The 27,315-nt window shown below is 45.2% G+C and overlaps 1 protein-coding gene across 3 annotated transcripts in view; it reads left to right on the top strand.

Annotated features, from left to right (window-relative positions):
- PRIMA1 (proline rich membrane anchor 1) overlaps nt 1–27,315 on the top strand; it is a 606,350-nt gene that overhangs the window by 18,088 nt on the left and 560,947 nt on the right. The gene's annotated exons all lie outside the window — the stretch shown is intronic.

Here is a 27,315-nt window from a genome sequence, read left to right as displayed (position 1 = left end):
TCTTTCTTGGATCCTCAACAAGCAGGATTTAGACCCCTCCACTCCACCGAGGCGGTCATAGTAGCAGTCATGGACACTCTCAGGAAGGGTGCTGATAACAATATCTCTCAAGCCCTTGTCCTACTGGATCTCTCAGCGGCATTCGACACGGTCGATCATACTATTTTGATCGACCGTGTCCATAACGCTGGCATTCAGGGAGTGGCCCATGACTGGCTCAGATCTTTCCTTCATCAGCGTTCTCAATCTGTTCATCTTTCCACTTTTTCCGCTCCTTACACTTCCCTTCCTTGTGGTGTACCCCAGGGTTCTGCACTTTCCCCTCTCCTGTTTAATTTGTATCTCCAGCCACTTTTAGCCTCCCTTCGAAACGCCCCAGTCACAATCCTTAATTATGCTGACGACCTTCAGTTAATTTTCCCCATCACTTCTCATCCGTCTTCCCGCATCGATTTTCAGTCCACTATGTTGTCCATTGCGGAGTGGATGTATCATAGTCATTTAAAATTAAATCCTACAAAAACAGAGCTTGTCCTGGTAGGAGGACCCTCGCATCCTTGGAATGCCACCTTCTGGCCCACCACTTTGGGGTTAGCACCCACTCCGGTGAGCTCTGTCAAAAGCCTGGGGGTGATCATCTCCGATGATCTTTCCATGAAGCCGCACATTAACGCGGTGACATCTGCCTGTTTTTTTCACCTCAGGCGAATTCGCAAGATCAGTCGTTTCCTTACTAAAGAAGCATTAATTCAAGTTGTCATCGCGCTCATAACTTCCAGGCTTGACTATGCTAATAGTCTGTATGCTGGAATCCCCGCCTGTCACCTCCACCGACTTCAGCTGGTGCAGAATCAGGCCGCCCGGTTGATTTTCTGTCTGCCCAAATATGAACATGTCACCCCCCTTCTCCGTACTCTTCACTGGCTCCCCGTCTCGAAGCGCTGCACTTTCAAACTGGCATGCACCACCTTTAAGGCACTTTCGAACGCAGCCCCTCTGTTCATATCCTCAACTCTGTCTCGTCATATCCCTTCTCGAGCTCTCCGCTCTGCGTCACTCAACCTTCTGGATGTCCCCCGATTTAAAAGGAAAAAACATGGTGGTCTGAGTTTTTCGGTCTTGGCCCCATCGACCTGGAACTCCTTGCCGCCTTTTCTCCGTTTCTGCCCTAAATATGAGCTGTTTCGAAAATCTTTAAAAACTTTGCTTTTTCAAGCTGCTTTCGACTAACTCCCCTCCCTAGGTCACCGGTTACTGTTTTGAGCGCCAAGAAACCTATGGTGATAGCGCGCGGTACAAATAATTTTAATAGAATAGAATAGTATGCAGTACATGTATATATGCAGTAAACCACTGAGTTATCCACATTAAAATATATAGTGTTGTGATCTGCATGGTACACTTTATTTGCAGAAGGCATAATAATCATCTGCTCTACTGTTGGATTTGGTCCTTTCTACCGGGTGATTCCCCAAACATTTTGCTTTAACCCTCTTGTTTTCTGAACCCATGTTTGTTGGTTTCTTTGGACTTTGTATACCCACTAAAGCAGCCCTTTAAACATGTCCCAGGCCTGCCATTGCAGCCTGTTTGTGCAGTTTTAAACAGCAATTTCAACCTGGCATAGCAAACCTTTTGCCATGCCCAAACCTTCCATTTTATTACATATGTTAACCCATGGGTTTGCCCTAAATGGCCACACGGTAGGCTGCAGTTTATTTAAAGTTGGACATGGACTTTTAAGTTTTCATATCCTGGTAGTGACAAATTCTTAAATCATTTTTTTCTGGAAGGCCAGCCTCTCCCATAGGATAGCATTGGGTTAACTTATTACATTTAATAAGTGATGCTTTAAAATAGGAGCAGGATGGAATGTTGAAATTTGTGTCCAAAGAACTGTAATTTAAAGCCGCTTTAATAGTAAAGTTGGATTTTAAGTCACAATTCTGAATCTGGCAATTTTAGAAGGATGGAATTTTCTTGTCCTAACCATTTGGTGCCTGCAGCCCATTTCCTGGTTCACATCATTAAGTGTAGCTGGCAGTTGGTCTCTGTGTATTGCTGCCAGACAGGGAAACAAAGGAGCATAGGTGTTAGCAGGATGGGCCATCTTTGACTGGATGTGGGGGAGGAGCTGTCACCTACCCCATTTGCACATCACAAAAGCTCTCCCTGAGCATACTCACAAAGGGTTTGACGCAAAGCCATTGTGACCCCAGGTAAGCTGGGGCCAGGGAAGGGTGACAAGAAATTCCAAGCACCTCTGGGGACTGTAAACTTTCATAACCTTCTCCTACTTCAAAGTGGGCACCAGGTATAAATATTGGACCCGCAGACCTTAATCTTCAGTAACTCCTCTGGACCTGTAGAAGACTAACAAGGACTGCTGTGCCGGTGTGCTTCAAGAAGGACTGCTACGTTGCTGCCTTGCTGCTTGACTGAAAGGACTGGATCTGCATCTTAAACCTAGGAGCAACAGAGTGACTCCAAGGGCTAATTGGCTGGCCTTCTGATCAGAGCCACAAGGACAGTAAAGGCTTCCACCACTTTAAACCCAGCACCTGTACTCTGTCCCCCAAGTGGTGCACCCCAGTCCTGGCTCATGGAAGTGGACCTGAAGGTGCTCTGCCAGCCCAGATGTGGTCAGAACCAACACAGTGCTACGCAGCTCCTCATAGTTCTGCTTCAGAACTGCAGCAGGAAGATGCATCTCTGATGCCAAATGTCGCATCGCAGCCTGCAGCCTCCTTGGAACTGCTGCTATGCAATGCCTCCTTGGCGTAGACCATAGCATTGCAAGAGACTCATAGACGTTCTCCTCGATGATGATGCAGGAATTTGTATGCAGACCTGCAGCTTCTTCGGAAATGCCAGTGTTCAACATCTGTTTGAGACAAGACTTTGCTTTGCAAGCCACTAATCGATGGCATCCTCAACGATGACGCAAAACTCTGCATCTCAGTCTCACAACTCCTTGGAACTGCTGCTGCGCCACATATCCTCATCATGGGTTCTTGCAATGCTATGTAATCAAGATTTAAGGTACGTTGTTCACCGGGTCTAACTTAGTCCCTATATCAGGCATTGCTCATTGCTGTCAGCCTGACTTTGTGACTTAGTCCCAGTCTGATGTGACCAGATAACCACAGTTCGAGCTTTGTGCTTGTAGGGGCTGTTTTTACCTTAAAATTTGAAATTGCATATCTCAGATTCCAGTGCTTGAATTTTTGTTGTTTTGGTCTCAAATAATGTATTTTAATTTGCTCAAATTTTCTAAATTTGGTTGGGATTTTTCTTGTGTTGTGTTTTCACTTTATCACTGTTTGAAATGCTGCATAAATACTTCACACATTGCCTCTAAGTTAAACCTGACTACTTTTGTGCCAAACTAACAGAGGGTAGAGCGCACGTTAATTTGGGGTCTGCTTGTGTTCCTCCCTGACAGAGGCTGTGGCTTCTGCTTGAGTAAGTTTTCACTCTCCTCAACCAGTAATCCAATTTCCAACCGCTACTTTATGATGTGTCAAAACTACCACTAGACAAATCTCTGATCTCTCTCTCCAGCAGGAATATTAATCACCAGACTTATCCTGGTATTTTTACTGTTACCTGAAAACTGCTGGACAGACAAGGTACTCTGCAACAGGTAACTTTAAACACAGGCCCCTGCCTGTCCAGAGATCCGATCCAGGGACAGCTGCATCGGTTGCACCACTCTAAAGCTGGCCCTGAAATTGAATATGCCTTCATGAGATTTCTCGATAAATAACCAATGAAGTTCTTTATAAGAGAATGACATACTCTGTGCAGTTCTCGGAAAGTCAATCTATCTGAGTTCCGTAATAAAATAGACATGCATATTTTGTGGCGTATTATGACATGCATGCGATATCAAAAATAGAGCTCAGAATGGTATACACGGATTACATTGAAGTACTACATATATGTGAACATTCTAAAGAGGCCAAGGGTCGAACAGTCAGGCAGGTATCAATGCCGTTAACAATAAAAAGTGACCACGTATTGGATAGACACTTAAACTGAAACCTTCATCATCCAGTACAGGGGTTGCAATTGATCCACATAGCTATTTGAGGCAAGTCACATTTTTATATGCATAGTGGATGTATCAAGTGTAAGCAGAGCAACAAAGAAGCAGTACCCAGAACAGGATAGAGCATTACATTGCAAGTGGGTGCCGTAGAATAACAAAGTGGGTTGGCTGAGAAAGGAACAAGGGGACTTGATCGCATATGGACACAGGCTGGCCGGGGCATTTGAACAGATGGCAGAATGGGGCTCTGGAGAGGGGGTTGCATTAGGTAGAGTGGCAGAGAGGGGTTATGAAGTGAGAAGTGTTGCATGAAAGGGTATGTTTTCAGCTTTTCAACATATTTACTAAGTAGGAAACCAACCACAGGGTGAGACTTCCCCTTATAGAGAGCATGTCATTTGTTCTTAAAAAATGCAAATTGCATAATGCATGTGTTTCTTGGGAGAGAGCCAATATATACCCAGGTGGATATCCAATAGGGAAAAGTGTGTTCCTTATGAGAGTTTGGGAGTCTCCACCCTCTGCTCTGCTGAGTATCACTCTAAGGCAGCAAGTGCCAAAGCCGGATAGAACATTACACCTGCTTCAGATATGTATATTTAAACCACCTATTCTTCACATGTCGACATGGATAACAATGTCTAGGGCAACATGTTTTACTTACAGTGATACCCCCCTATAAAGGTAGCAAGTGTGTGGCAGCCCTTCTCAGAGAGTGGTTGTAACAGTGGTAATCTTGTGGCCAAGGACATGGAGAGACCATGAGCATCCGATCTTCAGAAGGAAAGCCTCTGCTTGGGACTCCACCTGGTGGGCAACTAAGTGTGGCCCTCATCCATTTCCATTACCCATGCAAAAAATATTGAAATCCTCCTGGACTACTAGCTCGACATGACAGCCCAAGTAAATGTAGTGGCCTACACTTGCTTCCACATCCCTAGGCTACTGCGAAAAATCTTCAAATGGCTACCAGAAAACACCAAGAATATGGTTACACAGATCTGGATTACCACCAGACTTGATTACCGTAGCACACTCTACACAGGAATCACTATGATGCTCCTGAACAGGCTCCAAACCATTCAAAACACCACAGCTAAACTCATCTTCAGTCTTCCTCATCACACTCGCAGTACCCCACATCTCAGAGATCTGAATTGACTCCACATCCACAAATGCACCCTGTTCAAACTACTCACACACAGATGTAAGGCACTACAAAACACTGCCCCGTCCTACTTTACCAACTGCATACGCTTCCAAACACCTCCCAGGCACATCCACTCAGCTGGACTCTCACTGGCACGCATGTCCCACATCCACAAAGCCACAATCAGAGGCTGCATCTTCTTCTATATCTCCACCAGAGCATGGAACTACCTCGCTCACCACATCAGAACCTCCTCATCGCTTCTCGAGTTCCCCAAGAAGCTGAAGACCTGGCTCTTCAAATAACCTCACCAACGAGCGAGATGCCTAACCCACCTGTAAAGTGCCTAGATATCCTCACAGATGATTAGCTCACTATACAGACCCTCCAGGATTTCGCGATTTCGCGATTTCGTGGTTTGCTACGAAATCGGCACTTTTGTAAAAATGCAGCGATTTTTACATAAGTGCCTGCTTCACGTTATGATGACACCTATTTTCTTAATTTCTCCAGAAAATATGGTTTGTACTGGGTCGATAAGAGTGTTTATTTTTTTCACAAGATTAAATACTTGTATCTGCACATGCTGTTAAATTAAGTATTATGTTGCTGCCTATGAAGTGGGCCCTGTAGCATGCGATAGGGATAGATTTATCACTGTTTCAAATGCTCTGTCCGGAACATTCTGTAGTTAAAATTAACTTCCCAAATCTATGAAAAGTGCAGCTGAATACTCGCTATTTGTAGGCTGCAATTTCCACAGTGCCATCCATTATGCTCTACCTTTATTTTTAGCATTACACTGTACCTTTCACGACATTGTAAAAAGATCTTCCTTTATATAGTGCACTCACAACCTGCCAGTCACTGCCCCCACTGAAACCGTATCCCAAGGAGAGAGAGTACTTCGGTTCTGGTGGTTCCACCAAGAAGTAGCCCTTTTTCACACATTTCCAGCGAGAAATTAAAACTTTAGGTAAGTAGAAATTGGTTATGAGGATACAGGATGAAAGAACCAGTGCAAAAATTGAACAGCAAAAACAACAGTTGTCTTTGTCTTTTCTATTGCAGTGCAACCTCTCCAGAATACATTGTGCCAGGACGATCCTTTTCCTTATACATCACCCAAGCCCACCCCAAAGGCTTCAGAGAGTTTACTGGCAAAGCATATATTAATGACAACTTCCCCCCTGTCTCCCAGAGGGATGGGCAATATCCGCAGTTTCAGACCAACACAGAACACCAGGCAACTGTATAGCGCTCGGTCCATGTCGGGGCACCTGTCACCAGGTGAAGCCCCCTAAAATGGTCAACTCTAGGCATCTCGGGGTAGGGCAGAAAGGCCAGGCCCACAAGCAGGTCAGTTCCCCCTCCAGTCAGTCCAGCGCCCACACAAATCAATACCCCGCCATAGGGTCAGTCCAGGAAATCATCCCAAATTTTTTGGGTAGCCCCCTTTTTTGCTTGCTAGAAATTCCACATCAGGGGAAAGAGTTAATTGGCAACTCACCCTACCTCTGCCGGATTGCTTCAGTGATGGCCCCTAAGACTGTGTGAATGAAGAGCTTGTGGCCCTGGATGACAAATGCGCCCCCATCCTAGGGTACGGCTCTTTATCTCCAAGACACCACACTATGAGTGCTTAAAGATGTAACTCTGCACTAGTATTATAGACTGCCCCGGTGAGCTACAGCTCTTGATTCGCAGCCCACCAAAAACCCCTCGCTCATCATCACATCACATCAGGACCTATTTCAAAGTGGAATACTCTGTTAAAACAGTTTCCATTGTTTTAAAGCTGAAAATGAATGATTATGAGTAAAATAAAGTGCCACAAAAATGCTGCTAAATTTCCATATTTGTGCCGCTAAATTTCCATATTTGCGCCGCTAAATTTCCATATTTGTGCCGCTAAATTTGCTAATCCATGCCGCTATATCCTGGGGGGTCTGACTATACAAATAACTGGGGTAAGTAGACAGACATGGGTGCAGCTATCAATGGAGCAGTAGGGATAGTTGCACTAGGGGGCCAAGGGACATACTGAACCCTGATTATTGCGGTATTTTACTACCTACCCAAAAAACGGGTTTCTTGTCTGTGCCATGGCCTACAGCCTCTTGCTATGCTTTTGTGAAAAGAAGGGATAGAGAACAAGATGCAGGAGAGGTCACTCAACCATGAATTTATACACCCATCAACTAATCCATTCACTGAATCTGATTATACACATACACTCATACAGTGTGTTTGCCTTCCTGTGTGTGTACTTGTAAGTGTTAGAACTTACACTGTCCAAATAGAGACCCTTGCTTCTAGTCAGGGTAAGGAGGAAACCCTCTGCGATAACCCCTGCTCACCCCCTTGGTAGCTTGGCACGAGCAGTCAAGGCTTATCAAAGGCAATGTGTAAAGTATTTGTACCAACACTCACAGTAACACAGTGAAAACACCACAAACCGACTCCACAACAGTTTAGAAAAATAAAGATATTTAATCTAAATTGCACAAGACCAAAACGACAAAAATCCAACATACACAGTTCAAGAATATGGTTGCAAAAGAGTTCTTAAAGTTGCGATAAAATAATCCACAGTTGCGTGAAAAGTTCACAGTTGCGTCACGTTTAGCCAGCAGTACCTTTAAATGCGACAAAGTTCCAAAACAGAACCTGGTGCGGTGGAAAACAAGCGATGCGTCACTCCTGAGACCTTGGGAGGCGATGCTATAACCCCGCTCGATGTAGCGGGCGTGTTGCTATGACACCGGTCTGTACGGGGAGGGATGCGATACCTTGTATGGATTCCGGTGCGGAAGTTCCACAGTGAAAAAGCTCACAAGGGCATGATGCGATGATCTTTGGGGCTGCGATGATCTCTGGGGTGACAATGCGTGGTCCAGCGGCGATCTTCCTCTCGCAGCCCCTCGATGTGACTGCTCTGCGACGATGTTCACAGCGACATGATACGGTCCGCAAGCAAGCGGTGCGACGATCTCTCCCAGTGACGACAGGCTCTGCGACGATACTCGCAGCGATGGTAATCTTCCCTCACCGGACTGGTGCGTCCTGCAAATGAAGGATGCGACGACTCTGGCAGCGGCAACAGGCGCTGCGACAATCTCGGCCTTTGTAGCGGCGGGATTTTCCTCGCACTGACAGTGATGCGCTCCGCAAGCGAGTGGTGCGATAAAACTTGCAGAAAGACTTTAAAATCTTGGTTTCCAGCTTCCCAACACAGGTACAACTTCCTGAGGCACCACAACTGGCCCAAGCACTCTAGGAAGGGCTCTCAGCAGAGTTCAGGGAAGCTGGGGGTGAAGTCCTTTTGTTCTGGGACTTCTTAAAAGGGAGCCAGCTCTTCTCAGGCCCTTGGAGATTCCTTCAAGCAAGGGGACACAGCACAAAGCAAAGTCCTTCCTCTCTCCTTGGCAGCAAAGCAACAGCAGGTCAGTCCAGCAGAGCAACAACAGGACAGTCTTCCTTCTTCAGTTTCAGCTTTCTCCTTGGCAGTCAGGGGTCCTGGGGTCCTGTACTTATACCCCTAAAAGTCTTTGATCCCTTTGTGCAGGAGGTCTCTGAGCCTGGTCTGAACCAGTTCTGGTTGTTCCTTGAGCACTTTGTTCTCCTGGCCTCTCCTTTCCTTTCAGAGAGAGGGGCAGGGTCGTCAGCCACCCAGCAGGAGGCGGAGCCAGCATTGTGGGAGGCAGGCACAGCCCTATTCAGGCCCAGGTGCTATCCCCTCCCACCACTCAAGATGCAGATGTAGTCATTCAGCCTAGGGCTGACTCAGCCAGCTTCCTGGGGGATCCCAGCCTCTGTCACTTTCAAACCAGACAGTCAGTTCACAAACAGGCCAAGGCATACAGAAAGGTCAGACAAGAGAACAGCAACTTTCTAAAAGTGCTGCTCTCAAACACAGGATTTAAAATCAACCTTTCCTAAAAGATGTGTTATTAAATTCTGAGTTCAGGGATACCAGACTTTTACGTCCTATCTTGCTCCTATTGGAAGATATGCTGGTAGCCACTGTAGCCAGCATTCCCCATGATAGCCTATGGGGCAAGCTAGCCTTACAATAGTGAAAAACGAACATGGCTATAATTCACTATCAGAGCATGTCACCTGCACTAGTACATGCTCTACCTTTCACATACACTGCACCCTGCCCAAGGGGGTACCTTGGGCCTTCCATAGGGGTGACCAATGTGTACAGAAAGGAAAGGATTAGGCCTGGCCAGTAGGGACACTGACCAGGAGGACATGGCACTTCACAGACTGCACACAGGCACTGTGGTGGCAGGCCTGAGACACCATTTTAGAGCTACTCATGTGGGTGGCACAATCAGTGCTGCAGGCCCACTAGTAGCATTTATCACCAGCCCTGGCACACTCAGTGCACTTTACTAGGGACTTCTTGGTGACACAGATATGCCAATCATGGATAACCAATCACAATAACAATTTACACAGGGAGCACTTGCACTTTGACACTGAACAGCAGTGGCAAAGTGCCCAAAGCATCTAAACCAGCAAAAACGAAATCCAGCACAGCATCAAAAATACAGGAGTTAGAGGCAAAAAGATAGGGGGAAACCACGCCAAAGATTCCAGGTCTAACAGTAAGCATGTGCACCTTTTTGTCATCTGTTTACAAGGTTATCTATACATGTAATAACTTTGTGTACATTAAAACCTGCACATGAGTTTGTTCCTGTATCTGTCGGTCTTTCAGTTGACTTCATGTGTGCATGCATTTGTTCTCTCCTGTGTGTGCCTTCATACTCTGTGTACGAAAGCCAACATATGGGCTCTGTCAATGTTCTTACGTTATGGCACCCTGTGCGATGGCACTGATGCTTTTAGAGGCCTAGTAATTAAGCCTTCTTTCTCTTTATTGCCTCCTGGGGTTTCCAAGCAGTGTCATGGCACGAGCTGAAAGTACTTAGCCCAGATTGCCTGTGACTGCTATTTTGATGCACACATCTTTTGTGAACTGCACGTCCTTCCCCTTGAAAATTAACTCATTAAGGAACATATGTAACCTTTAAAACGAGGCCACCTGCTGTTTTCTGTAGTGGCATGCATTAATCTTTTACATGCCTATAGAATAAGGGTCAATTTTGAGTGAAAGAAGATGCAGTGCTGAGGCTTAACCGTTGACTGCATCGGTGAGCCCTCAAAATACTTCTATGATAGCAGGGTGGGTCAGAACAAATGCTACAGAAATGTATATATGCACGCTACACCTGACATCTTTAATCCCATCATCCTTCACATTTAGATATGAATGATAATCTGTAGGGTAAGCTATCTGCTCATTACACAGCTGCACATCTTCAGGGGGGCTATTTGGGGTGTTACACCCTCTAATAAATGTGTTCTGTGGTAGATAGTTGGGTACAGGTGCTTGATGTTGGGTATGGTGAGGTGTTTGTCCGATTTTGCTTAGAATGTTTACATACACCTATACACACACACACAAACTTCTATCTGTTTAAAAGGCTAAAAAAAATAGTTATTTTACAAATTATTGAATTATAAGTACACCTCACAATCACACGTCCTACTGCTTCTTAAGTACCCCTGCTGACCTGCTTCCCATATAATGTATAAACGTGATTATTGGGAAATCTGAAGTGTACACCCACCCAATCTTACTGACCAAGCTACGCCCCATCATCACAGTGCCATTCAACAGAATCTAAAGCGACCATGCGATCAGGATTGCTTCTGGCCTTTGAAATAACATGTAGAGCAGGGGTCTTCAAACTGGGGGGCGAGCCCCCCTATGGGGGTGGACCTCCACTGATAGGGGGTGGGCAGTAGGCCGCTCTGTAATGGGCCATCATTAACATCTTTTGTTATTTATTTCCTGGCTGGGAGAAGGTGTCAAAAGGTTGTATTTTTGGCAATAATGTATGTGATTGCATTTTTAAAATGGCAACAGGACATAAGTGCAATGTTTAAATAAGTCTAGACATATTTAAACATTGGCAGTTTAATAGAATAATTGTGAAAAAGTTTGAGTGGGGGACTGCTGCTTTTTATTTTTCACTCGAGGGGAGGCACAGCATTACAAATTTGAAGATCACTGATGTAGAGCCATGTCAGACATGCAGGGCCGGACTGGAAACCGAAACCTGACCTGGCAAAGAGCTCGGCCGACCCGGGGCGGAGGGGAGGCTAGCAGAAATCTTTGTGGCGCTCTTTTTGCTGGGGGCTGATATTACTGCTATCCTGAAAAACTGACATCCGGTAATAAAATCAGCCCCCGGGGATCTAAAACCGGCCCCCACCCTGGCGGCCCACCGGGGTAACGCCAGTGCCCGCCACAGCCAGTCAGGCCCTGTTAACACGCCCAATCTCTGATACAGTGATGTGGAAAATTCAGCACTCACCTTTTCTAACCGTGTGGCCCCTATGTATCTGTTATTTAGTCTGTCTTGTTGTTCGTTGTGCATGTGTTTCGCTTGATATTCAATTTGCTTTGTATCGTCTTAATTGCAATGTAACACATTCTGCTTCTATACCTAGAACCATTGAGGTGCTGCAGTCTACGTCGTACCAGAAAAATATATAAAAATTGTTTTGTTGATTATCGGGTAGTCCTGCACATATCCTCGGCCATCAAGATGGGGTATTTGTTAATCTCACCAACTGCACAGCCATCTTATGGGTTGCTAGCAAAGACCAGGCCTCTGTCTCCGGTCCGCTTGTTGACAAATTACAAATCGTTTTTATTCAAAGCACTTCACCATATACATATTTTTCTGTTATAATCACAATATTGACACCAATATTTAATTTGATTGTATTATGTTGATCAGTTTATTATTTCTAAGTGCTTCAAATACGGTTTGGTACGGGCACACAGTGTAGGGTGTTTGGATGGAAGTGTGTCTATGTTTCGATCCTGTGTGGAAAGTGTTTCCATGTGGTTTGTGAGGACCACTGAGATGCTGTTATATTGTGTAGGAGTGCAGTGCTAAGCCTTGTGATGGATGAAGATGTTTGAGAGATAGGCACTCAGTTTATGGTTTTCTTTAAGCTGGCGGCTTTGAGCACCTCTGCAGGTCCCATTTTAGTATTTATGTTCATAGTCCACTTAGCTGGTTGCTGTATTGGATTGTCCATTCTGCGATATTTTGTTTAAAGGATATGGTCCTGAGCAGACACCGATGAAAAGCAGAAGTGGTGGAGAAATCTGCTGAGATGGACTTCTTAATATCATCCTCCATCTGATTGTTATTGTAAGATGCCAAGAAGTTGCAGTGGTATGTGGCTAGCCAGGACCTGCAGTTTTAGACTAAACTGAGTCTTCTGTCGGCCAGCAGTATGTGGTAGTTATTATGTGCCTGTCCAGTTAGTGATGGGTGGCTTATTGCTATGGACCGGTACAGTAGTGGGTGATCTACGTGACCCATAGTGGTTTGGTTTCATGTGAGTGTTAGAGTGTCAAGCAGTAAAAAGGGAAATATTAATCAGCCTGTAATATTTACAATGGACTGTCTGCCGATTGTTATGGTATTCATTTTAGTTTGGGAAATATATTGTATTGTAATTGCTTTAAATATGTCTTACTACCTCTGACAATGCATTGTTGTCATTTTTAGGCATGCCCATAACGCTGCTCCAGGTCCCTGGATTAGTTTTTTTTTTATAGTGCTTGTTGGTTTTGGGATTAGTTGTGTGCACTACAGGAGCCAATCCATGCATTTTCTCCAGTTTCTATGTGGTAGATTACCTCAGTAGGAATTTGGTGAGCTCTTAAGTGGGAGAGGCAGATATGGGAGTTTCATGCATTGGTTGGCAGTATTAATAGTTGAGCTACAAGATAATTGGGTATTAGGTTACAGAGGTATGACATTTAAAGGAGAAGATGTCATATTTAAAATGAGTTGTGGGCAATATGCTGAAATACAATAATAGGGATTAAGGAAAATAGACATGTGATTTAGTGTAGGCTGTACTCGGGGAGAATAATCATGCAGTGAAAAGAAGGAGAGTGTTATTTGAAAGAAATAGGAGAGTTGAGAGTTGTCAAGAGTTTAAGCCAAAGTCCGTTTTCATGCAGGGATTTTAGGAATAGTGTGAAGACTTCTGAGACAGCACACAAGCCTAAAGAAAGTAATGGCAATATTTGCATGTGTTGTAGTAGCATAGTGGGCAATGAGAATACCACTGAACATACATACAACAGGTAAATAGTATTAAAATAAATACGGTTTCATTTTCCTATAAAACCCGATGGAAGGAAAACACAAAATAGGACTGTTGTACTTAAAATTTTTGTGCTAGAGATGCTCCTCCTCCCCTTTCTCTTGGATGATCAGAGTGGGATGTAGGAGAACAGAGCCTGTTTTAGTGGATTTGTGTAAAATAATGCGTCTCAGGGCATATAGTACTGGTACTGTGTTTGATCTGAAGCACTCACAATATAGGATGAATAAGATCCTCTTCCTGGCTGTCATTCGGCTTTCTTGTAGCAGTAATCAGACACACTAAAGGGAAGGCCCTGCCTAGAAACTTCCTCACCTGAGCAATGTGAATTGTAGTCTCAGTCCCACTTCCCACATTCCCCATGTGTCAAACCAGCAGTGCTCAGGGAGAACAAATAATTAGAAACCCCTCACTAACGAGGGCATCTTGGAATTTTTGAGGGGAACCCGTCTCCACCTCAGGTCCCCACCACAGCATCTGATGTCTACCAGTAAGCCACAGGAATGCAGGCAAATGCTGCATCAACACTTCAAGTAGTGCTTAATTTGTAAGACAATAATTGCGGGGGTCCAAAATTTTGCTCAGAAGACTGTAGCTTGTGCTACGACTACGGGGGGTGCTGAATACCAAAGATGCATATTCTTGTTTGCATCTCATACCCCTTTCATCCATCCCCAGAAGCTCCTTCCCCTTTACCTCAATCTTGCAGGTCCATTGTCTTCCTTGCTCTCTCCCTCTGTCACTGTTTTTCTGTCTTTCTATTCCAATTTATTTTACCCCAATTCTGTTTTCTCTCTTTTCCTCTGGGTGAAAGTGCTGATTCCCCAAAAATGAGTGATGGTGGGCCTCACCTGCAACTACCATCTCAAATGAGGCACTGGAACTAAGACAAAAGATCATCATGAGCATAACACAAGGCCCTCATCCTTCAGCATTGAGGTGGGGGCCCTAGTCTTCATTCGGAGGGGGCCTCCAAGGCACCTGTCATCTTCACCAATAACGTCTGCCTGGGTGTGGGTCAGGCCTCCACATACTTTGCTGGAGGCACCACCAGGTTTCATCCCGCTAATTAAAAATAGGTAGAACAATATGCCCAGTATTGCAAAAGTAAGGTTGATAGGGTCAGAGTTCATAGCACAACTGCAATCAGTATTTTTGCCACAAAGTGACATCGTCTTTCAAAGAAAATTGGCCCATTTTTATAGATTACTAAGGAAGGGTAGAGTGTAACTTGATGATACGGCCTAATTTGTGCCCTTGGTTGCAAGAGGCGGGCAGCGACACTCATTTTTGACGACCAGCCCAGGACTTATTTTTCTTCAACAGATTTATTGACCCAGGATAAGAGCGAATGGCTGAAAATTGGAAAGAAGCAGGAAGAGAAATATAGTAAAGCAGTGACTAAAGGAAAAGGGGGGGGAGCGGGGATGAGAGAACCTGGAAAAGTAGTAGGAAGGAAAGATGTGGAATCAAGACCACGCAGCCTTACTATTTGGCAACTCTAGCCTTGGACCATACTGTCAGCCAACTCTTAAAACACTTTGGGCCAGATTTATCAAAGGGTTTTGCCCATTCTATGTTTAGGGGAAAATGTGTTTGTACATATGGCCCTTTGACCCTCTGCACTAATTATTATTATTAGTAGTAGTAGGAGCGACGGTGTTAATAGTATCCTGAAAAGATGCTCTTTAAGTATTGCACTTTTCCTTTGAAACGCTAAGTACCTCATTGTCAAAATGGACTCTTTGTTTGATATTCTGCTGATGAGGAGCGTTTTGTTTTGTTCTAGCATGTCAAGCACGCCGTGAACCTTTTCATTCGCTTCTTTTATTCTGCCGAACGCTGTTAGCAAAATGACTTAATGTTATCGCAGCAGACTCAACTTTCTGTGTGTTCTCGGTTTTCTCGGGGTCATCCAATGCATTAGCAGGTCTTGGGATGCGTCTTGTATTGTGACATGATGCACAGTGATCGGTCTCGCGCATGGGGTGTTAGCTAGCACGTTCCGCCAACACTGGAGTGTTTGTTTACAAGCACTGCTGACGACGTCTCCGTTTAGCATGTTGTCAACACCAGAGAATTCTAAACGGTGGCAATTTACTCAAGACAAGGACGTGTCTGTAGTGCCAAGATCTGCTACAAATGTGCGATTTATGTGAACATCGGAGCCGAGAATACACTTTTCCAAAGCTGCACCAGCTCTCTGACTGTGATTAGATACAAGTGTCAAACGAAGTGAAGCGGTCTTGACAGATCAGCTAAACCTTGAGGACGACTTCAGCCACCCCGGCTTTTTTAATTCAGCCAAGCCCACCAGGCAAACTAGGACTACCACGTTTTACTTTTCACATTGTAAGTCTTGGACTACAGATCCCAGCAGGCTCTGAGCTCTTAGCTGGAAAACACTGCTGAAGGATGAACGTCGCCCTCATGGCGTTCAACCACTTTGCATCCTAGTGCCTGTGATTTCGGCTGACCACAGAGCATTGTCTCGATATTTAACAACTGGAAATCTCATTTTCCTGGCCGTTTTCTATGCTGGACCATTTTTACCTTGCAAATTACTCATTGGCACTAACAGGGTAGACTTGTAGTCCAATATAAGCTGTGAACCAAGAGTTGAAACCTTTTGCTAAAAGCAGGGCCACTGGAATTATGTGGCGGGTAGGACCATATAATCCAGGAGTGTTAGACTTGGCATCCTTGGCGTGGTTTCCTCTGACTTTTTACCTCTATCTCCTGTATTTGTGATGCTGTGCCTGATTTCATTTATGCTGGCTTAAATACGTTGGGCACTTTGCCACTGCTAATCAGTGCCAAAGTGCAAGTGCTCCCTGTGGAAATTGTTATCCGTGATTGGCATATTTGATTTACTAATAAGCCCCTAGTAAAGTGCACTGAGTGTGTGCCCAGGGCTTGTAAATCAAATGCAACTATTGGGCCTGCAGCACTGATTGTGACACCCACAAAAGTAGTCTTCCAAATGTAACTCAGACCTGCCACTGCGGTGTCTGCATGCTCAATTTTCAACTGTCATGTTGATCTGGCAAGTGCAACCACTTGCCAGGTCCTAAACTTCCCTTTTCTCACATGTAAGACACCCCTATGGTACGCCCATGATACCCCCATGGGCAAGGTGCGGTGTAGGTAAACGGTAGGACATGTGCTGGTGTGTTTTACATGTCCTGATAGTGAAATACTTCCAATTTTGTTTTTCTCTAGTGAAATGTCACGACTTGTCGTGTTCTTACCGTTCTGGCGTGTTGGAGAGAACCTTGACTTCGGTTCTTGAGGGTTCTGGTCTGTCTGAGGTAAGGGTGACCCCTGCTGCTAGCCACAGTGCTGCCGACAAGGAAAAAAAGAAGCTACATATAAGGAGTGGTTAGAAGGCAAGGAATCCAAACCGGAATAGAAGACTATAATCAGGAACAAGGTACACCAGCAGGAATTGCAGATAAACCAGGCAGGAGCACAAGATACCAACAGGAGTGAGGACACACCAGCAGGAGCAAAGAGTGTTGCAACGCAAGGAAATGAAGGATTCAGCCCTTTAAATACCCATGAATAAGAAGTGACCAAACAGGAACAGGAAGTGACCAAACAGGCAGTAAGAACCCATCATCTTGGATAAGAAAAAGGATAGTGGACGGGATAGGAAGGTCGCCATCTTTAATTGGTAGAGCAGATACTTCCCAAGGCCTTCTGGGAAAAATACAATGGAATCATGGGAAGGCAAGATGGCTCCAAGAAGAAATAAAGAAAGAAATATATATCCAGTGAAAGGAAGTTAAGAATATAATGCCCCAACATGTGGAAATAGGAAGCCGCAGTTCCAAAACCCAGAGCTGCGGCATTCTTGTCATGCAAATTGTCAGATAACAGGCTGCCACGTAGCTGTGCAACATACCAGACACAGAAAAAGACAATTAAAGGCAACGGGGTAACCCAGTGTCCTGCGGACACCCTAGAGACAGTCTAGTATTTTCAGATCATTACACTCAGTACTGCAGCCTATGAAGTGCTCTTGCTAAAGGGCCCAACCATCAGTTGTTTTAACTTTGCGCTTTGTTGCTCTCACTATTGATTTTAAGCATTTTAAAGAACTCACCTGTTGTTTGTATACTAACAAGCATTTCTCCCCGGTCCATTGCGGGTTGTCCCATTTGTGTGTAGGGAGCTTGCGCTTGCGGAAGTGACCCTGGGGCACTTCCAGTAGTATCCGGAATTGAGGTTGGCGGTCTAGCGGGCCACCTCATTACTTAAATGTTTGCCTGGTTCGACACACCGCTGGCGTGCCAAAGGCGCTCCTAAGGCAAGCCCGTCTGCTCCCGTCCGCGCCTGGACATCGTCAGGAGCCAGAACACCTGCAGGATTGCCCCCAAATGCCGGTAATATACTTGGTAATCACTACTCTTATACACGCCTTGAACTATTAAAGATCAATCACAGTCTTATTAATTCTTGCAGACATTAGTTCCTCCCTGCTCTCTCCTCACCTACAGTTCTGGAAGGGCCATTTACATGCAGATTCCAGAGTATAGATTCTGAATACACCCTGACCAACAATACGATTATAGGTCAGAGAAATAGCCCAAGCCGCTGTACCAACGACATTAGTGGCCCTTTTCAGACCCCCAATGAAAATAAAGGTTGGAACAGCCTTCTGACTAATTCCTTTACTACTAAAGTTGAAAGCACTCAGAGAAAGTCCAGGCTTAAGCAGTAGGCACAATTGAGAAAATGAACTTCACATGCCCATTAATCATGTACACATTAAAGTAACTTAGTGGGAGCATGAAGCAGCGATCACTGTCTAAGAATCTGTTTATTATTACCCACCACAGATATCATATAAAACTAGAAAAATAAGGCGTGCAATTTATCTTTTTAAATGAGAAAAATGGTAACACTTTATAAAGGAATATTCCCCTGGTCATACCAAATACCTTACAAACTAGGTTCATACTAGTGTTGTGTGAAATTTGCTTAATTTGCTTTCTCGCACTTACATGAAATTTTGGAAAATTATGTGATATCACACGAAATGAAAATTCGTCATTTAGTGTAAGAGGTGTTCTTATTGCATCAGTTTTTGACATGAGGGCACATCTCGCACACAAAAGGTATTGTCGTTATTCGCATTGCTCCTGCTCCTCCTTGCTTTACATTTTGGCACGAATGGTAGCATATTAAGTTATTAACCAAATGTGGCAAAATGCTGCAATTTCTGAATTTTCCTGTAACAAGTGCAATACGAAGTTCCCAAAATTATTCGAGTTATGCTGGCGTAGATACAATCTTACCAGGTCCTACTTGACAGTCACTTAGGAATGCAGTTGAAAGTCGAACATCCAACCTAGTTCACCCTAACCGTTGTCTTCAGAGTTCAAACACCAGTATTCTTCCCAGAAAAGGCACTACTCATACCATAGTATTTATGTAAGAGTCACTGGCAGTGCTGACCTAACCCATTGAGAGGGCCCGAATGGAGTGCCATTTCAGCAAATGGAGGCATTTGGATATTACGCTATGTTACAGAGATTTATTGACAGTTTCTCCCCCTATGTCAAGTTTATTCTGGAGTAAAGGAGAGTCCACAAATACTTATCATGAGCATGAAAGGGGCTTATAGCCCCAACATATATTTGCTAATGTCTTAATGATGGCATTTGAAAAGCGAAGCTCTAGTTCAAGTACTTGAACTGGAATTGCAGCACTCAGATTTCAGAATTTCCAAGATATTTTTAGTTCATAGAGATAGGACCAGCACAAGATTGGTATATATTCCGATGCATATATAAGGATGGGGAGGGGTTTGATATAAAAGTATCCAATAAATAATTAAAATTCCTGTTAGTATTACCCCACAGTGCTGTTGGTGTTTGGGTGTTTGTCTGGAGGGTTCCGTCAAAGATCTGAGTCCATATTCTGACTGCTTGAGTTTGGTCAATGATTTCATGTTGATGTTTGATTGTATGTTTGCTTTAATGGCTAGTGTTATTTGGTTTATGTAGCAAAGCAAATATATATATATCTGTCATTTCGGGTATGTGCTGTATAAAGGATTGATATGTGTACTATATAATTTAAAACGATTGGCTGGGGTATTTAAGAGCATGGTGTCTGGTTATGGTCCACAGTATCCTGTTATATCAAACTAGGTGTGGAGTTTAGGAATTTATGTTGCATTTTACTACTGTTGCCTTGCTTACACAGCTAAAAGTGAAACGGTATAAAGAGTACTGAAAAACATTATTTGGCTCTATTTTGTGAAATATGTTGCCTACATGACTCCAAGTTTGCCTTGAAATAAAATTAACATGCTAAGAATTGTGATTTAAACACTAAAAGCATATGAATTTAACAGTCTTTGCTTTTTGACCGCCTAAATAAATAGTGGTACAAAAATCAACAGCCAGGTTGTACCTTCTCTTTTTTCCATACTTTATAAACACACAATTTAAAAAAAATCTCCCTAATTTTTTTTAAATTAATTTCTGAGTTCAGAGAGCCTAAACTCCACTTCTCCATCTCGTCCAAATGGAAAGTTATATTTGTGAAATGTTACACAGCAACTCCCATGTTAGCCTATGGGACAGATAGCCTTCAATAGTGTAAAAACGAAATTGGCAGTATTTCACTATCAAGACATGTAAAGCACACCAGCACATGTCCTATCTTTTACATACACTGCGCCCTGCCCAAGGGGGTACACTGGGCCTACCGTAGGGGTGGCTTACATGTAGGAAAAGGGAAGATTAGGGCCTGGCAAGTAGTTGCATTTGACAGGTCGAAATGGCAGTTGAAAACTGTTCCCACAGACACTGCAGTGGCAGGTCTGAGTTACATTTGGAAGGCTACTTGTGTGGGTGGCACAATCAGTGCTGCAGACCCACGGGTAGCATTTGATTTACAAGTCATGTGCACACTCAGTGTACTTTACTAGGGGCTTATCAGTAAATTAAATATGCCAATCATGGATAACCAATTATGATAACAATTTACAAAGGGAGCACTTGCCCTTTGGCACTGATCAGCAGTGGCAAAGTGCCTAAAGCATTTAAGCCAGGAAAAAATAAAATCCAGCACAACATCAAAAATACAAGAGGTAGTGGCAAAAAGTCAGGGGAAACCATGCCATGTCTTACACGTGTCCCCTCCAGCTGAAAAGTGGGGAGAACTACCCACCCTCTTGGGAGTTCTCATCACTAAGGTGGAAAAATCTGGACAGACAATCAGCATTGGTGTGTTCTGTACCAGGGTAGTGTTCCACCGTAAAGTCCATTCCCTGTAGAGAGATGGACCGCCTCAACAGTTTTGGGTTCTCACCCCTCATCTGAATCAACCATCTGAGCTGCATGCGTCCTTTCTAAACCCAGAAGTGAGTCCCAAACAAGTAGGGTGTCTGCTTCTTCAGCGCCCAGACCACAACGAAAGGTTTTCGCTCAACTGCAGTCCACCTCAGTTCCCTGGGGAGTAGCTAACTACTAATGAAAGCTCCAGGTTGGTCCAAGCCCTCATCTTTCAATTGTGAGAGAAATGCTACTGCTCCATGCTCTGAAGCGTCTGTCTGCACAACAAAATCTTGGAAAGAAGTGGGTGCCTTGAGCACAGGCGTAATGCACATGGCAGATTTCAGGGCATCAAAAGTGGTCTGACAGGCATCAGTCCAGATCAATTTCCTTGGCTGCCTCATGGAAGTCAGCTCTGTCAAGGGGCCAACAATGGTGCCATACTTCTTGACAAACCGTCTGTAGTGCCTGGTGAGACCTAGGAAGTCTTGGGGGCTCGCAAGACAGAATGGTGTCAATCTTAGGTTATAGAGGCACCGTACGGCCGCTTCCTACCTGGTGCCCTAAGCCACCACAGACCGCTGCCCTATATAGCACTTAGTGGCCTTGATAGTGAGGCCTGCCTTCTGCAGAGCCTTCAACACTACACAGAGGTGTTGCAAGTGTTCCTCCCAGCTGGAAATGAACACAGCAATGTCATCCACGTAGGCGGCGCTGAATTCCTCCAGCCCGGACAGTACCTGGTTGACCAGTCTCTGGAATGTGGCTGGGTCATTCTTCAACCCAAAGGGCATGACACGGAACGGGTAGTGCCCCTCTGACATTGAAAATGCAGACCTCTCTTTTGCACCATCAGTTAATGCAATCTGCCAGTATCCAGACATTAGATCAAACATGCTGAGGTACCAGGGAGCTCCAAACCGATCAATGAGCTCATCAGCTCCGGGGATGGGGTGCGCCTCATTCCTGGTGATGGTATTGAGCCCATGGTAGTCCACACAAAACCAGAGTTCGAGAGTGGCACCAGGTGCAGCAGCTTTCAGAACCAAGACCACTAGGCTAGGCCGGGGGCTGCTAGAGGGCTCTATTACCCCTAGCCCAACATCTTAGAGACTTCCTTGATGCTAGCTCTGACCTTATCAGCCAACCTGTACATCTTGTGTTTTACAGGTAAACTGTCTCCAGTGTCCATATCATGGACACACCAATTGGTGATTCCTGGGGTCAGGGAGAACAGGGAGGCGAACTGTTCCAATACCTCACGACAGTCCTTTTGCTGGTCATGTTCCTTGGCCGACAGGAGGTCAGGAAGAGGGTCACTCTCCTCCTCCATTCCATCATCTGAAGCCAGGAGCATAGTCTTTTCAGACCTCTCAAAGTGAGATTTTAGGTGGTTCACATGCAAGACCCTTAAAGGGTTCCTAGGAGTTTGCAAGTTCACCAAGTAGGTGATGTCACTCTTGCACTCCACCACCTCAAATGGCATAGTCCACTTTTCTTGGAGCACACAAGGCTCCACTTTTTGGCCAGGGTGAAACTCCACCAGAGTGGCGTTCTGGTCGTACCAGCGTTTCTTCTCCACCTGGCTGGCTTACAGGTTCGCCTGAGCGAACTCCTGGAGAGCCTTTCCGGGCGCTTTCTCCCAGCCCTGCCTTACCAGACTAAGAGGGCCTCTCCTCTCACAGGGTGCACATACAGCAATTAAAAGGGGCTGAACCCTAAGGATTTCTGCGGTACTTACCCGTGGGTAAACAAAAGGCATGGGAAGACGATGTCCCACTTACATCTCTTGGGTTCTGTAAGACCCTTTATCATACCTGTCATATACTTAGATGTGCAGTTTGTACCTCGGTCAGATACCACCCCTCTGGGGAACCCAACACAGGAAAAGATCCCCATCAATGCACGGCTCATCACAGGGGCCGTGATTGTAATGAGAGGGCCAGCTTCAGGGTACTGGGTGGCATGGTCCACCAAGACCAAGATATAATTGTTGCCTAAGGCTGCCCTGGGTTCCAGTGGCCCGCAGTATTAATGCCCACCTTCTTGAAAGGGGTGCTTCCTACAGGGAAGGATTAGAGGGGAGTCGTAGACTTAACCCCACACTTGCTGCTTGCCTGGCAAGTCTGGTAAGTCCTACAAAGTGTATCAATATACCTTCGCATTTGGGGCCAAAAGAAGTGGGTGACAAGCCTGTGTAAGGTCTTGTTGTGCCCCAAATGTCCTGCCCAAGGCACATCATGAGTGAGAATCAGTAGGAAGGTCCTGAAGAACTCGGGTACTACCAGCACAGTGGCTAACCCCGGCTCAGCAACCTTACACTCACTGTATAGGAGACCATTCTCCCAATAAATCCAATGGGGAGAGGATCACAGCTGGCTCCCCCCTTCACTAGGAACCAACCCCTCTGCCAGCACTATACTAACTAACCATGGTGAAGGTGCACAGATGTTGCCTTGGGGCACCTGAGATCCCGCCGCATGTAACCCGCCTGACCACCTACATAACATGTGCGGGGACCCCTGATGTCTGGCTTCCCTCTAGGGGGCCATTGCTTTTTACCACTGGGGGCTGGGAATCTTTACCCTGGGAACTATTTTAGGGTCCTTTAGGAAAATCCTTTAGTTTGCCCTTGCTGCCCCACCCTTCTGCAAGGGACCCTGCCCACCTTTGGCTGGGGTTCCCACATACCCCTTGTGGACCCTGCCTCCTGAGCAAGCTTCATGGGCTCAGTCAGCTTACTATCCATTAGACTTCTCAAGTGTTCCCAACCAATCAGATTGTACAACCCCTGGCAATCTGTTACCGTGCTGCCCTTTAGTAAACCATCCAGCGCTCTGCAAACAGGTTTACCCACTCCACCCTGGTGTTAGACTCAAGCTTTTTAAAAGAACTAAACTTTTCCCTGTAGTGCTCAGGTGTGTGCCCATACGGAGGCATAAAACCTCCTTCGGATTGGGATAGGGGGGAGTACCCACCTCCTCCAAAGGTGCTTGGGTATTCTTCCCATTGGCCTCAAAGTCTTTCCACAGGCCTGCCCCTCCATGTTCCTCATGGACCTCATTCATACACTTGGCTGCCTCATAAGATGCAAATCAGGCATAAAAATCCTTCCCCTACTGGAAATTCTGCACTTGGTCTTTGGAAATGTAGACCTTACCCCCAGATTGAATTGGCTGTATGTAGCCACCATTTGTACGGGACACTGCTTGTTTGACCTTGATGTCCAGCTCTCTCATGCTCAATTCATGTATCAAAAGCAACTTCCTTTCTTCCAAGGCAAGGATAGCTTCCTTGTCTTTTTACATTTCCAGTTTCCTCATCTGGAGCTTCAGCTGCTCCAATTCATGATTTCTGACCCTTTTCCTCTCCTCCATTTCCTCTGAAGGCAGATTTCTGGAAGACATACTGATGCCAGCCACAGTGACTCCTCTTTCGACAGGCAGATCATGGGACACAAAGTCCCCTTCTATATCCACAACTGCATCCCCTGTCCCTCCGATTCTCGGGCTTGAAACTTTTCAGACACTCACCCCAGTCACAGATATGGGTTATATCCATCATTGTTGGCAGGGTATGTCCAGACATGGGTCCCTTGCTCACTTTGCCACTGGATTCAAGCTAGCCTGGCTGGTGAGGGGTGTTACCCCAAAACGGTCCCAGGATGCTTGTTTCCAGTCCAGAGAAGACCTGATTTGGCAGTTCGGGTTGGACGGTTCCCATAAGTAACTGGGTCAAGACTGATTTGCATAATCCTGGGTGTGAACTGGGGCGGCAAAGTGAGCAAAAAAACAAATGAGGGATTCAACACAGATCTGTGACTCAGGGTGAGTGTCTGAAAAGTTTCAGTGCTCCGTCTATCGTCTCCTTGTGTTTGCTACTTTCCAAAAGTGGCATTTTCAAAACCACGATTTTAAAACCAATCTCCCTAAAAATAGGTGTTATTAAATTCTGAGCTCAGAGAGCCTAAACTCCACGTCTCTCTCTTGTTCCAATGGAAAGTTATACTTGTAAAATGTTACACAGTAATGCTCATCTTAGCCTATGGGATAGATTGTTGCACCGCTGACCGTGATTAGGCCCAAGGTGCCTCCCGCTTCTTCCTCTCGGGCCGCGATACAGCCTACAGCGCCTCCCTCATTTCTTCTGGCACGTCGCAGTGCTGCGCAGCGGCGCCTCTTTCTGTGTTGGGCACGCCACATACCTATGCGGCAGCCCATTATCTGACAATTTGCATGACAGGAATGCCGCAGCTCCGGTTTTGGAACTGCAGCTTCGTATTTTTTACATGTTGGGGCACTATATTCTTACTTTCCTTTCACTGGATATATATTTCTTTCTTCATTTCTTCTTGGGGCCATCTTGCCTTCCCATGATTCCATAGTCTTCTTCCTAGAAGGCTTAGGGAAGTATCTACTCTACCAGTTCAAGATGGCGACCTTCCTATTCCGTCCACTATCCTTTTCCTTATCCAAGATGATGGTAACTTACTGCCCGTTTGATCACTTCCTGTTCCTGTTTGGTCACTTCCTATTCATGGGTATTTAAAGGGCTGAATCCTTCATTTCCTTAGGCTGTGACATTCTTTGCTCCTGCTGGTGTGTCCTCGCTCCTGTTGGTATCCTATGCTCCTGCCTGGTGTATCTGTGATTCCTGCTGGTGTACCTTGTTCCTGATTATCGTCTTCTATTTTGGTTTAGATTCCTTGCATTCTAATCCCTCCTTACTGGCAGCTTTTTTCCTTCCTTTTCATTCCTGGAATCCCCACTTCTGCAAGAGGTTTTTCCGTACAGGGCTTATTCCTCTTGTTACTCCTTTTGGAAGGCACGGTCTGCTTTGGTCTTTTTCCTTGTGAGCATCACCAGAAGGGGTCGCCCTTACCTCGGACAGACCAGAACCGAACCCTCACGAACCGAAGTCAAGGATCTCTCAACACGCCAGAACCAGTAAGAACACTACAAGTATTGACAGATTGCAATGCCCAAAAATCCGTTTTGATACTGATGACATGGATCTTCCTCAAACATCACCCGCAGACGGATCAGTAGATGCGAGACAAGCGTTTGTTCAGACTGTACTACAACAACAAGCCCAAGAACTACAACAGTTACGTGAAAAAAATGTAGCTTTGCATCGATTGTTGGCTACTAGGACGTCTGATGTACCCACAGTCTTTACCACCACTCCTCGTTATTCCAGAGATCCCAATAAGTTGAAAGAATTTCTGGATACCTGAAGTTTTTTTTGCCTTCAGCCCAGTTTTCATTGGATAGAACGAAGGTTGGGTATCTGATTAGTGCCTTGTCTGGTTCTGCATTGGCATGGACGACTTTAAGCTGTATGGTGTGTATGAACCTTATATGGATTTTATTACTATCCCTCACGAGAGAAGGTTATATATCCAATTCAGGTTTGGATGCCTCCCCTTGAAATCGTTCACAGCGTCATGGAACAGGGGCTCTTCAGCCACACTACGTCACTGTCCATGCTGCTTTGAGACTGAGAAGACGACCAAGCATATGCTCTTTGTATCCCCTGCCTGTAGACAACTGGGAACCCAATGTCATTTAGAAGCACTGTGCATCCTTAGAACAGATACAAGGCCATTAGTAGTATGTACAGTGGCCAAATTCCTTGCAAGAATGTGGTTTATTTATTTATTTATTTATTTATTTATATGCTTATTTCGCGCCTGAATCAGCCCCGAAGGGGTATCTCCGCGCGTAGCTTCTGAACAGGTATCATGGAACTACCAAGGACATAAGACTGCTGCGATTGCGGGGGAAAACATTAGTCTTGGGAAAAAAGGTATGTTTTTAACTTCCTTCTAAAGGACAAATGGTTGGAGGTGTGTCTCAGCAATGGGGGCAGAGAATTCCAAAGCATCGGGCCTTTAAGAGAGATGGCCCGCCCTCCCTGTCTTGCTCTCGTCACCCTAGGGACCTGAAGCAGCATAGTGCTACTGGAACGTAGAGCACGTCTTGGTAAGTAGGGGACAAATATGTCTCTTAGATATTGAGGGCCGGATCCGTAGATACATTTGTGCATTATACAACATACTTTGAAGTCAATGCGCTGTTTCACCGGTAGCCAGTGAAGAGAAGAGAGGAGAGGGCGTGAGGGAGTACGGGGCAAAGCATTCAAAATGAGTCTTGCCGCGGTATTCTGTACCACCTGCAGCCTACCCAGCTGTTCTTGGTTGGCAGAAATAAGCAGTCCATTGCAATAGTCCATCCGACCGATGACCAATGCTTGTACCAGCGTCTTCCTATGGATGTCAGGTAGGAAGGGGAATATGCGTCGAAGCAACCCTATCACTCGGAAACAAGTTCCCGTGACTTATTAGGAGGCAGGTGCTAAAAATGAACTAAGAAAACCCTCAGATTAAATACTAATCCAAATCCATAAAGCATTTAGCTTAAATTTGACATCTTTGGCAAAAACAAATATAGGACTTAGGCCTAGATTATTGAGAACTTGGGCAATATTGTATTTTTGTATGTTATGCATTAGCACTTTATGCACCTTTTATGGCTCTATTTCTCCTACTTGCACCAAAACTGTGTCCCCTTTAATGCTTTTTTTCTCATCTAGGCCCC

The sequence above is a fragment of the Lissotriton helveticus genome, chromosome 9 (assembly GCF_964261635.1).
Source record: "Lissotriton helveticus chromosome 9, aLisHel1.1, whole genome shotgun sequence".
Classification (NCBI taxonomy): domain Eukaryota; kingdom Metazoa; phylum Chordata; class Amphibia; order Caudata; family Salamandridae; genus Lissotriton; species Lissotriton helveticus.
Note: the sequence above shows the minus strand (reverse complement) of the source record. Positions and strands in the feature narration are given on the sequence as shown.